Below are 11,432 nucleotides of genomic sequence, written 5' to 3' on the forward strand. Positions count from 1 at the left end.
AGATTCAGAGACTTCCTTCCTCTCTTCAAGGTGCTGGATGATGTTAAACAGTGTTTTATAGGAGTAAGCCAGGACCCAGCACAATGCTGCAAGCTGTTGTTCTCTGGCATTATCAGGGTCAGGACATACAACTCTCAAGCATTCCACCAAGTTTTTAGTATTTTTCACTTGCTCAGGGGTGAAGTTCAAAACTATTGGAGGAGACACCCGTGACAGGTACCTGCCTATATCCTCCCACACACCTTGCCACTTGCCACAAGACTGTTTCGAGACAGATTCACAAGTAAGCTTTCTAAACAATCAACTAATCTCAGAGAGAAGATGAAACCCGTTATTCAGAATTAGAAATAGCAATACATGGGTTACACATGGATGTTCAAAATACTCCCAAACTGTTGTAATTAGCCCACTGTGAAAGAAGGAAAAGGTACCATTCCTGATATTTTTAATAAACTGGTATCCAGATGAGGACAGGAAGGCAGTATAGTTCTGAATATTCTCTGAAAGATAGTTTCGATGAGACCCAAATGATAACAGCATAGAGCCTGAATGCCAGATTAAACTCAAGGCCAGTGCTTGGCAGCACAGTGAGTTCAAAAAAAAAAACGAACACAGATTGTAGCACTTTGTCGGATCGGATATATAGGAGAAAGGAGACCATGACACGGATTGCATGATATATGATCAAACAAACCATTATTAACAGGAAACTGAACATGGTTACTAGCAAGTAAGTGTGTTAGTTGTACACGTTTTAATCAATTCTATTGTTATCTCAACCCTTTGAGCCCCACGTTGGGCGACTGTGGTGGTTTTACTGTGCTGGGCAGCTAAACACCACCACCGCTCTCTCACTCCACCTCTTTGATGAGGAGGGGGAGAAGTAAAGCAAAGAACAACTCACAGGTTGAGATAAGGATAATTTAATTAAAAATTAAATTATTTAAATAATTATAATAATTAAATAAAGACTACCATGAACTAAACAATTTAACTAAGGGGAAATAAAAAGGGAAAGGGGAAAAGGGAGGTGGAAAGGGAGAAAAAAAAAGGGAGGAAAACAAAAAAATAAAACAAATGAAGGCTATGTGGAAGTGCAGAGGAAAGAAATTACTCTCTACTTCCCAAAAATGAGCGATGATTGACCACGTCCTTGAAGCAGGGCCTCAATGCACACAGCCGGTGTTCGGGAGGAGGACCAACATTTTCACAATGAGAGCCCACCCCTCCCCTCTTCTTCCTGTTTCCACTTTTTATTGCTGAGTGTGACATCATATGGTATGGGATATCCCTTTGATTGGTTTAGGTCAGCTACCCTAGCGATGTTTCTCTCCTCACTTTTTGCCCACCCTCTAGGAAGGTTAGAGAAAGTCCTGATGCTGTGCCAGCACTGCTCAGCGGTAGACACAACACTGGTGTGATAACACTGCTGTTCCAGCTGCAAGTGCAGGGTACAGCACTGTATGGGCTGCTGCAGGGAAAGTTAACATTCCATCCAGACCGAGTACAACCGGATAAGCTGTTTAACCTCTGTAACTTGATTATCTCCAACCGCCACATCCTGTTGAGCAGACAATTGTGATAACTACCTGCTGCAAGATAACAATTGCAGTAATTGAAATGCCCAAATAAGGAAAGGACGATCAACCCGCAATGCAGAGGAAGACTATGACCTTCATCTCCGTGACCACCAGAGAGCCCGTAACGACTCCCTAGCAACTGGTTGTGCACCCTCAGAAGAAACCAGGATGTGCCACGTCAACCTGGGACCACTAGACAATAAAAGGGGACCCTGGCAGGGGTAAGGTGCGCTGTTGGTGGAGCGGAGACTCCCCGGCCACCCAGCGCTATTTTGCCTGCTTGACCGCTTGCTTAAATAAATTCTGTTCTGATAAATAATACTTTGGATTGGTAATTATAATTTGTCACTGACACTTATAACAACTTGGTGCCGTGACTCGGATCCAGGTCAATTTGGTCTGAGATCCGAGCCCGAGGGGGGTGCCCCATCTTTGGATGGCCCTCGGGTGACTGATCCCTAGTCCAAATCCTGTACGTCCGAACCCTAAATTTGGGTAAGCAGGCAAACGAATCCTGCGGTACCCCATAATTTTTGTGCATGAAGATCCGAGTGAAGACTCAGGATTGAGTAAGTATTGGTAAACAATTCCGTTCGGTCGGGGTGGGTTTCCCGAAGTGCGACTGACTGAGACGCTCCTGAGGAGAGAAGCAAGTGCGGACCCTCTTGTAGTGCGGTTTCCATTGCCTGTGAGGGTGTGGGCCATGAACGAGGGGAGCGTGTGTGTAAGTTTATGGAGGCACCTCGGAAGATGGGGCAGAAGAAAAGCAAGCCTTCTGACCCCATGGGTGGTCCTAAGATAGGGCTACCCGATATACCGTCAGACAGTCCTTTAGGGTTAATGATTGCTCACTGGGGTGACTGGCCGTCCAGACGAGGTAAAAGTAAAGAAAAGGTGGTGCATTATTGTATGCAGGTGTGGGGTGGAAAACAGATAAGAGGGGACCACCTATACTGGCCTGTTTTTGGGTCCTTTGAGGACTGGATTTGTCACGCTCTGAATATATATGTAAATTCCAAGGAGCCTTTTATTTTAGAAGAAAGCGAGTATGCCAGTTTATGGATAAGATCAGAAACCAGGACCCACATGTTTACCTTAAGGGAGACGAACTCTAAGAAAAAAACGAGAGCCCCCCTCCCCAGCGCCAGATCCTATTCCACCTCCCCCACCTCTTCCATCCACCCCAACGCTGGATCCTATCTCTCCTCCCCCACCCCTGCTGGCCATTCAAGACCCAGACTTGGACCCTCCTAGCTCCCCCGAGGAAAATAAGAGTGACGAGGAGTCACACCAGGAGGATGGAGTGGTTAAAAGGAGGACTGTACCCTTTAAGGGAAATAGCAATGGGAGGCCTGCAGCCGGGAATGGGGTTCGTTTCGGTTCCCCTGAGCTCAGGAGGTGTGAGAGAATTTAAGAAGGAAATGGGGAATCTTTTGGATGATCCCCTGGGAGTGTCTGAAAGGCTGGACCAGTTCCTGGGTCCTAATGTATACACCTGGGAAGAGTTGCAGGCAATCCTAGGTATACTATTCACAATGGAAGAGAGAGAAATGATTCGGAGGTCAGGTATGAGAGTTTGGGAACAGCAACACCAACATGGTCCTGGCGCAGACACCAAATGGCCATTACAACGGCCGAACTGGGACAACCAGAATATTGAACATAAAACCCATATGGCAGATCTGCGCACTATAATTGTTCAAGGGATTAAGGAATCTGTTCCCAGAGGGCAGAACATTAATAAGGCCTTTAGTGAACACCAAAGGAAGAATGAAACCTCCACCAAGTGGCTAGAGAGCAGGCTCTGTTGAAAACTCAGTTTGTGGCAAAATCATGGGTGGATATTAGGAGGAAATTAGAAAAGTTGGAGGATTGGTAGGAGGGGATTAGATTAATTATTGAGGGAGGCTCAGAAGGTTTATGGAAGGGAAGAGGAGACTCAGAAGAGACAGGCAAGGATTTTGGTGGCGGCAGTCCAAGAAGGACAAAAGGCAGCTCCAACCCGTACAGGGGGAGCGGGTGTTTCAAAACCTAGGGAAAGGCCCCAAAGGAGTCAGAATGATTTGAGGGACATGAGGCAGGTTGAGTGTTTCTATTGTCAGAAGAAAGGGCATATGAAGAGGACTTGAAGGAAGCGCATGCAGGATGAGCAGATGTTTAAGGAAGATTAGGGGGGTCAGGGGCTTTATTTGCTGGGGACCCATAGGAAAACAGAGACCTTGATAAAGTTAAAATTGGGTCCTCAGCACCAAGAGATGGAGTTCCTCGTGGATTCCGGGGCAGAAAGATCTACTGTCCAGACAGTGCCCCGGGGATGCTTGCCTTTCCTGGAGAAATTGCAAGTAATAGGAGCAAAAGGAGAGCCCTTTAAGGTCCTCATAATAAAGGAAGTAAACATAGAAACCCCATCTCGATGTATGGTAGGGTCCTTCTTATTAGTGCCTGAAGCGGAATATAACCGATTAGGAAGGGACCTGATGGTTGAACTGGGAATTAACTTAGAAGTAAGAAACAAGGAAATAGCAATTAAATTGTGCACCCTCACTGTGGAAGATGAGGCAAAAATCAATCCTGAGGTATGGTATACTCCTGAGTCAGTCGGGAAACTGGACATTACTCCTTTTGAAATTACTATCATGAACCCTGAGATCCCCATAAGGGTAAAACAATACCCAATGCCCCAAGAGGGTAGAAAGGGGTTACAACCGGTAATTGAAAGACTATTGAAACAAGGACTATTGGAACCTTGCATGTCACCCCATAACACTCCTATACTACCCATTAAGAAGTCGGATGGCTCCTATCATTTAGTGCAGGATTTAAGAGAGGTAAATAAGAGAACACTCACCAGATTCCCAGTGGTAGCCAATCCGTATACATTGTTGAGCAAGCTCTCCCCGGAACTGAAATGATACAGTGTTATAGACTTAAAGGATGCCTTTTGGGCTTGTCCCCTGAAGGAAGAATGCAGAAATTACTTTGCCTTTGAATGGGAGGATCCAGAGACCCATGGGAAACAGCAGTTAAGGTGGAATGTGTTTCCGTTTCCGTGTTTCCACAGGGATTTACGGAGTCACCGAACTTGTTCGGGCAGGCCCTGGAGCAGGTATTAAGTACCTACGAACTGAACCCAGAAGTGATGCTGGTGCAGTATGTAGATGACCTGTTGTTAGCAGGGAAGGGTCAGGAAGCTGTAAGGGAAGAAAGTATTAGACTACTGAACTTTTTAAGTTTAAAGGGACTAAAAGTATCCAAATCCAAACTACAGTTCACTGAAGAGGAGGTAAAATACCTGGGACATTGGCTAAGTAAGGGGACTAAGAAATTAGATCCTGAACGGGTAAATGGCATCTTGTCACTCCAGGCACCTAAGAGTAAAAGACAAGTAAGGCAATTGTTGGGATTGCTCGGTTACTGTAGGCAGTGGATTGAAAACTATAGCAGTAAGGTAAAATTCCTATATCAGAAATTGATTGGTGACGGGCTAATAAAATGGAGCCGGACAGACGAACAGTGCTTCGAGGATTTAAAAACAGACTTAGTAAATGCCCTGGTGCTAAGCCTACCCGATACTCGGAAACCCTTCTATCTTTTCGTAAACACAGAAGAGGGAACTGCGTTTGGAGTTTTAACCCAAAAGTGGGCAGACAGGAAGAAGCCCATAGGTTACTTTTCAAAATTGTTAGACCCGGTCAGTAAAGGTTGGCCCACCTGCTTACAGGCTATAGTGGCTACAGCCCTCCTAGTTGAGGAAGCTGGGAAAGTCACCCTGGGGGGAGAATTAAAGGTATATACACCTCATAATATAAGGGGGGTGTTACAACAAAAAGCAGATAAGTGGATTACTGGTGCTAGATTATTGAAGTATGAGGGTATACTAGTACATTCCCCCAAATTAGAAATCGAAACAACTAGTCTACAGAATCCAGCTCAATTTTTATATGGGGAGCCAAGTGAAGAGTTGACAAACGACTGTGTCAGATTAATAGAATCCCAGATTAAAATAAGGGAAGACTTGGAGGAAGAGGAATTACCAGATGGGGAGAAATTATTTGTAGATGGATCGTCAAGGGTAATAAACGGGAAACAAAAGTCAGGTTATGCCATAATAGACGGGAACACCTCGGAGGTAAAAGAATCTGGCCCCGTGGATATGACCTGGTCAGCCCAGGCATGTGAGTTATTTGCAGTATTGAGGGCTTTACAGCTGCTGAAAGGGAAGGTGGGGTCTGTATTTACTGACTCCAAGAACGCGTATGGAGTGGTTCATACTTTTGGAAAGATCTGGGAAGAGTGGGGGTTAATAAATTCTCAAGGAAAGGGTCTAGTACATGAGACTCTGATAAGGCAGACTCTGAAGGCCTTGAGGGGACCTAGGCAGATTGCTGTTGTACATATAAAGGGTCACCAGAGGGGTACCTCTATCCAGATAAGGGGAAACAATTTAGCTGATGAGGAAGCAAAATGGGCTGCACTATTGGTACTAAAAGAAGCAGAACAGGTCAGGGAAGCAGCGGGAAGTAGCAAGAGCTTTACCGCCTGAGAGGTAGAGAAACTACAACAAATGGGGATCGTTGAAAAAGAGGGGAAGTGGGCACTCCCTGATGGAAGGGAGGTTATTCCTAAAGGCATGGCGTGGAGGATAATGAAAGAATTCCACAGGCAGACCCACTGGGAAGTACAGGCGCTTGTGGACCACTTTGGGACCAAGTATAAGTGCATTGGGATTTATGAAATTGCTAAAAAGATGGTGGGGGAATGCTTGACATGCCAAAGGGTTAATAAACGACAGCTCAGAGAAAAAGTACCAGGAGAACGGGGGCTAGCAAAGAGACCGTTTGAAAAGATACAGGTCGATTTCACAGAGCTTCCAAAGGTCAGGAAGTATAAATACCTTCTAGTTTTAGTGGATCATTTCACTCACTTTATAGAAGCCTTCCTGGTGGCTTGAGCCACAGCATGGACGGTCGTACAGATATTATTAGAAAACGTTGTGCCAAGGTACGGGAATATAGCTGTAATAGACTCAGACAGAGGACCACACTTCACCTACAAGACTATCAGAGAAGCCTTGGATCCCTTGGGGACGAGATGGGAATATCATACCCCGTGGCACCCACAAAGTTCAGAGAAGGTAGAAAGAATGAATGGGGAAATTAAGAAACAATTGACCAAATTGATGATTGAAACTAAGATGAACTGGGTAAAATGTCTTCCAATGGCCTTATTAAATCTGAGGACACAACCCCGAACAGACACAGGAATTTCCCCTTTTGAAATGTTGTATGGGATGCCTTACGACTTGGAAGTACCAGCTGAGCACCCAAAGGTAGAAGAGAGGGTGCTGCAAGAGTATATCATTGAGCTAATGAAGCGAAGACGAGAACTAATAAAGAAGGGATTAGTAGTACAGAGACCATCCTTAGATATAACAATACACAGGGGATATAGCAAGCCAGGAGACAGAGTATTGATTAAGGCCTGGAAAGAGTCCTCCCTGATCCCTCGTTGGGAGGGACCCTTTCTTGTGTTGCTTACCACAGACACTGCGGTTCGAATGGCAGAACGAGGTTGGACTCACACTAGCAGGATAAAAGGACCTGTTTGAGAATCTCATTGGGAGGCAACTGGGAACCCTAACAACCTGAAGGTCACCTTCCAGAGGAAGACTGATAAGTGAAGCCACCGCGTATAATCCTTTTTGTTCTGCAAGAGAGGGCAGAGGGTTCATTGCTCCTACGGGTATCCCATCTCAGGGGTAAGTGCAAAAAGAGGGGGGGGGTGGTCACTGGGAAAGCCGTAAAACAGGCCCTGCCCAACGAAGGTTGAGAGCCTCCAAACAGGCTGCAGATAACAGCAGTCGAGATAAGGTGTGGAGCTGGGGAAAAAGCATACAAATCAAGTGGGATAAAAGATGAAGGAGGTTCCCCTGAAGAATATGGCTGCTGCCGAGAAGATGATACACTCCATTGCTCTAAGCAAAAGAGTAGACGGAGGAGGCAGAGGAGTAATGCTGTGGGGATCAAGGTTGGTGAACCACCTCCGGAAGCAGCCCCAGAGGCCCTTTCAAATACCACCTCCTCAACGCCTCCCACCTGCAGCAGGAAGAAACCAGGGTAAGAGACACAGTGCCCACCAAAACCCCTGGGATACCCGTAGTAAAAGCAGTGCCCCTCCGTTTCTCTTGAGTTTAACTTTGTTTGTATGGGTAATGGGACTCCTGATAATCCGGTTAGATGTAACAAAGGGAGAAGAGAGCCCTCACCAGCCTTACAAGTGGACCCTGGGTAGTTGGGATGACTCGAAGATCCTTAAAACTAATATTACGGCAGGCTCACCTTCTTTCAATATAACCAATTATGAATTACTCGGGACAATACTGGGATATGGAGGAAATACGGAATACCACCTGTGTAGTCCCCAGAGACAATACTCCTGGGGGGCTTCAAATGCGAAGGCTACCTATTGGTGTCCCAGCTCAAACCCGGGAAAAAGTTACTGTAACCATCCAGGGCACTATTTTTGCGCATACTGGGGCTGTGAAACCATAGCTACTCCAGGATGGTGGAGTCACTCTCGCGATAGGTACCTCAGTGTTACTTGGATACCGGACGGTTGCCGTGAGCCTACTTACAGTTATGATGGTAGCGTAAATAATGCTGGAACTTGTAAATCTCTGAGGGTTACAGTATTATAACCTCAAGATCTAGGATGGGTGGTAGGAAGAACCTGGGGTTCTGGGAACCTGAAGCCGATAGAGGAGGGCTAATTTTTATAAAAAAAAAGAGAGGGTAGAGAGCCCTCCTCAAGGGGTCGGTCCTAACAGGGTTATTAGCAGGCCAAAGATCAAGGCACTACCCCCTTCTGGCCCGACTTCGGGCCCAACAAACACATCAAACCTGGCTGAAAATAACACCACCATTATAAATAGTGCTATAACCCCACCTACAGGTATGGTCGAGGAGAACCCTCTTTGGAAAGTAATGCAAGCTACTTATGATACCCTAAATGGAACTAAGCCTGAACTAATTGCTAATTGCTGGCTGTGCTATGATATAGAACCCCCTTTTTATGAAGCGATAGGAGTCAACAGTACATATCGTTTTAGCACTGAAAACGCACTCTCCCAGTGCTCTTGGGGAGATAGGAAAAAAGGGATAACCATGCAACACGTCTCTGGGACAGGAGGTTGCATGGGCAAAGTACCAAAACTTAAGCAAATGCTTTGTAGCTCCCTCCAACCCACTATCAACAAAACTAATGAAAGGTGGGTCATTCCTCAGGAATGGATATATTCTAAAACAGGACTTACTCCGTGCTTATCTCTTGACATATTTATTGCCTCTAGGGAGTACTGCATACAAGTACATCGTTCTGAGGATATTATACCATTCAGAAGGGGAGGTTTATGATTATTGGGATACTAGGGCACATCACATGAAAAAGAGGGAACCTATAACTGCAATTACCATAGCCTCATTACTGGGTATTGGAGCGGTGGGAGCAGGAACTGGGATAACTTCTCTCATCCAACAACAACAGGGATTTAATTCCTTGAGAGCAGCAGTAGATGAGGATTTAGAACAAATAGAAAAGTCGATCACAGCATTGGAAAAGTCTCTAACTTCACTATCAGAGGTAGTGTTACAAAATAGGAGGGGAATGGATATCCTTTTTCTACAGCAAGGGGGGCTTTGTGCAGCCTTGGGAGAAGAATGTTGTTTTTATGCTGATCATACAGGGGTAGTGCGAGACACCATGGCTAAACTGTGGGAAGGTCTCGAGAAGCGTAAAAAGGAGAGAGAAGCTCAACAAGGATGGTAGGAATCTTGGTTTAGTCATTCTCCCTGGTTAACCACATTGCTGTTAACGATAGCTGGGCCTTTGGTATTGCTAGTGCTTACTTTAACCTTTGGACCCTGTATACTGAATAAAGTAATTGGGTTAGTAAAAGGTAGATTGGAAGCAGCACACCTAATGTTGATAAGAACACAATATGAACACCTAGAGGATGACAAAGTTATTAATAGAGAAACTCCCATCCTCTCCCTAGTCCGGGAAACCATTGCCCGGTTTGATGAACAAAATGGTAAAAACAAAAAGGGGGGATTGTAATAAAGACTGTATAAAGAATTTCTCTATCAAACCGGTGGGGGTAACCGGATAAGCTGTTTAACCTCTGTAACTTGATTATCTCCAACCGCCACATCCTGTTGAGCAGACAATTGTGATAACTACCTGCTGCAAGATAACAATTGCAGTAATTGAAATGCCCAAATAAGGAAAGGACGATCAACCCGCAATGCAGAGGAAGACTATGACCTTCATCCCCGTGACCACCAGAGAGCCCGTAACGACCCCCTAGCAACTGGTTGTGCACCCTCAGAAGAAACCAGGATGTGCCACGTCAACCCGGGACCACTAGACAATAAAAGGGGACCCTGGCAGGGGTAAGGTGCGCTGTTGGTGGAGCGGAGACTCCCCGGCCACCCAGCGCTATTTTGCCTGCTTGACCGCTTGCTTAAATAAATTCTGTTCTGATAAATAATACTTTGGATTGGTAATTATAATTTGTCACTGACACTTATAACACAACCCCTATGGGTATTGACTGCCGAGTGAGAGGGCCTCGACTGGACTTCTCCCGCACTAAGGTCAGGTTGTCCCAAGAAAATAACATAAGAACCTTTTTTTTTAAACCCATAGAAAATTGTGATTCTTTATCCAGGAGCTGGATCACCCCAACAGGATGAATGGTAACACAAGCCCAAATCAACCCTGAAAGTGGGCCCAACCCCTTTATTGAAGGCGTTTGCCTATTATGATCCAGCTACGTGATCCTGGGGCTATAGGACCCCAATATATATGCTTAATAGAATAATTAGGTTACAAGCTGTAATAGAAATAGTTATAAATAAAACCGGAGATGCACTTGGATTAATTGCAAAGCAAAATACCAAGATGAGGACTGCTTTGTATCAAAATCACTTAACTTTGGATTATTTACTAGCAGAAGAAGAAGTCTGTGGAAAATTTAACCTTAGTAATTATTCGTTTAATAAATTGTAAACTTTGATTGTAACCCTATTTGGGACTTAGTCTTTTATTACCATACCAAGTTGTGCTGCTTTTGTAGGTGAAGTGTCAGAGCCCCTCTGGTCACACTGTGCTCTGGATGCCTTAACACTTTTGCATCTCTGCTTCTCCTCAGCGTGTGGGAATGCCCCATCCATGTGTTTTCAGTCCCCTGTACATGGCTAGCAAGCTTGCTTGCAAGCACACTCTTTCCACATCTTGTTATATGTATTGATTCCTGTAGTATTTTTGGGAAGAAAACCATTGGTAATTAGCAAGAGCAGAGTCTTCATACAAATCACAATACTGGCCTCTTAAGCCATCATCACCATGTTAATGAGATTTGTGTGGTTTCACATACATGTTCTTACCAAGACTGCATCCATCCTGCAACTAGCCAAATGCTTTAAGCGAGGAGGAGAAAACCTACTTATGCCTGTGTCCTAGTTTCAGCTAGGACAGAGTTAATTTTCTTCCTAGTAGCTGGTAGGGTGCTATGTTTTGGCTTAGGATGAGAAAAGCGCTGATAACATGTTGATGTTTTAATTGTTGCAGAGCAGTGCTTACACCAAGCCAAGGACATTTCAGCTTCTCACACTGTCCTGCCAGCAGGCAGGCTGGGGGTGCAGCAAGATCTGGGAGGGGACAGACCCAGAGCAGCTGACCCAAACTGGCCAAGGGGGTATTCCATCCCATCTGATGTCATGCTAAACAATATATAGGGGTGGCTAGCCGAGGGGGGGGGGGGGGGGGGGCAGACTGCTCGGGGTTAGGCTG

The 11,432-nt window shown here is 45.3% G+C and overlaps 1 pseudogene across 1 annotated transcript in view; it reads left to right on the forward strand.

The window, feature by feature from the left end:
- The window catches only part of LOC309889515 (very low-density lipoprotein receptor-like), a 149,099-nt pseudogene extending 143,769 nt beyond the window's left edge, over nt 1–5,330 (forward strand). The window contains exons 3-5 of the transcript in view: nt 2,274–2,304; nt 4,642–4,762; nt 5,302–5,330. The product of the transcript in view is annotated as a very low-density lipoprotein receptor-like (transcript). The remainder of the gene's footprint in view (nt 1–2,273; nt 2,305–4,641; nt 4,763–5,301) is intronic.
- The last annotated feature ends 6,102 nt before the right edge of the window (nt 5,331–11,432 follow it).

This window comes from Aythya marila (assembly GCF_965140915.1).
Source record: "Aythya marila genome assembly, chromosome: W".
In the NCBI taxonomy this organism is placed as follows: Eukaryota; Metazoa; Chordata; class Aves; order Anseriformes; family Anatidae; genus Aythya; species Aythya marila.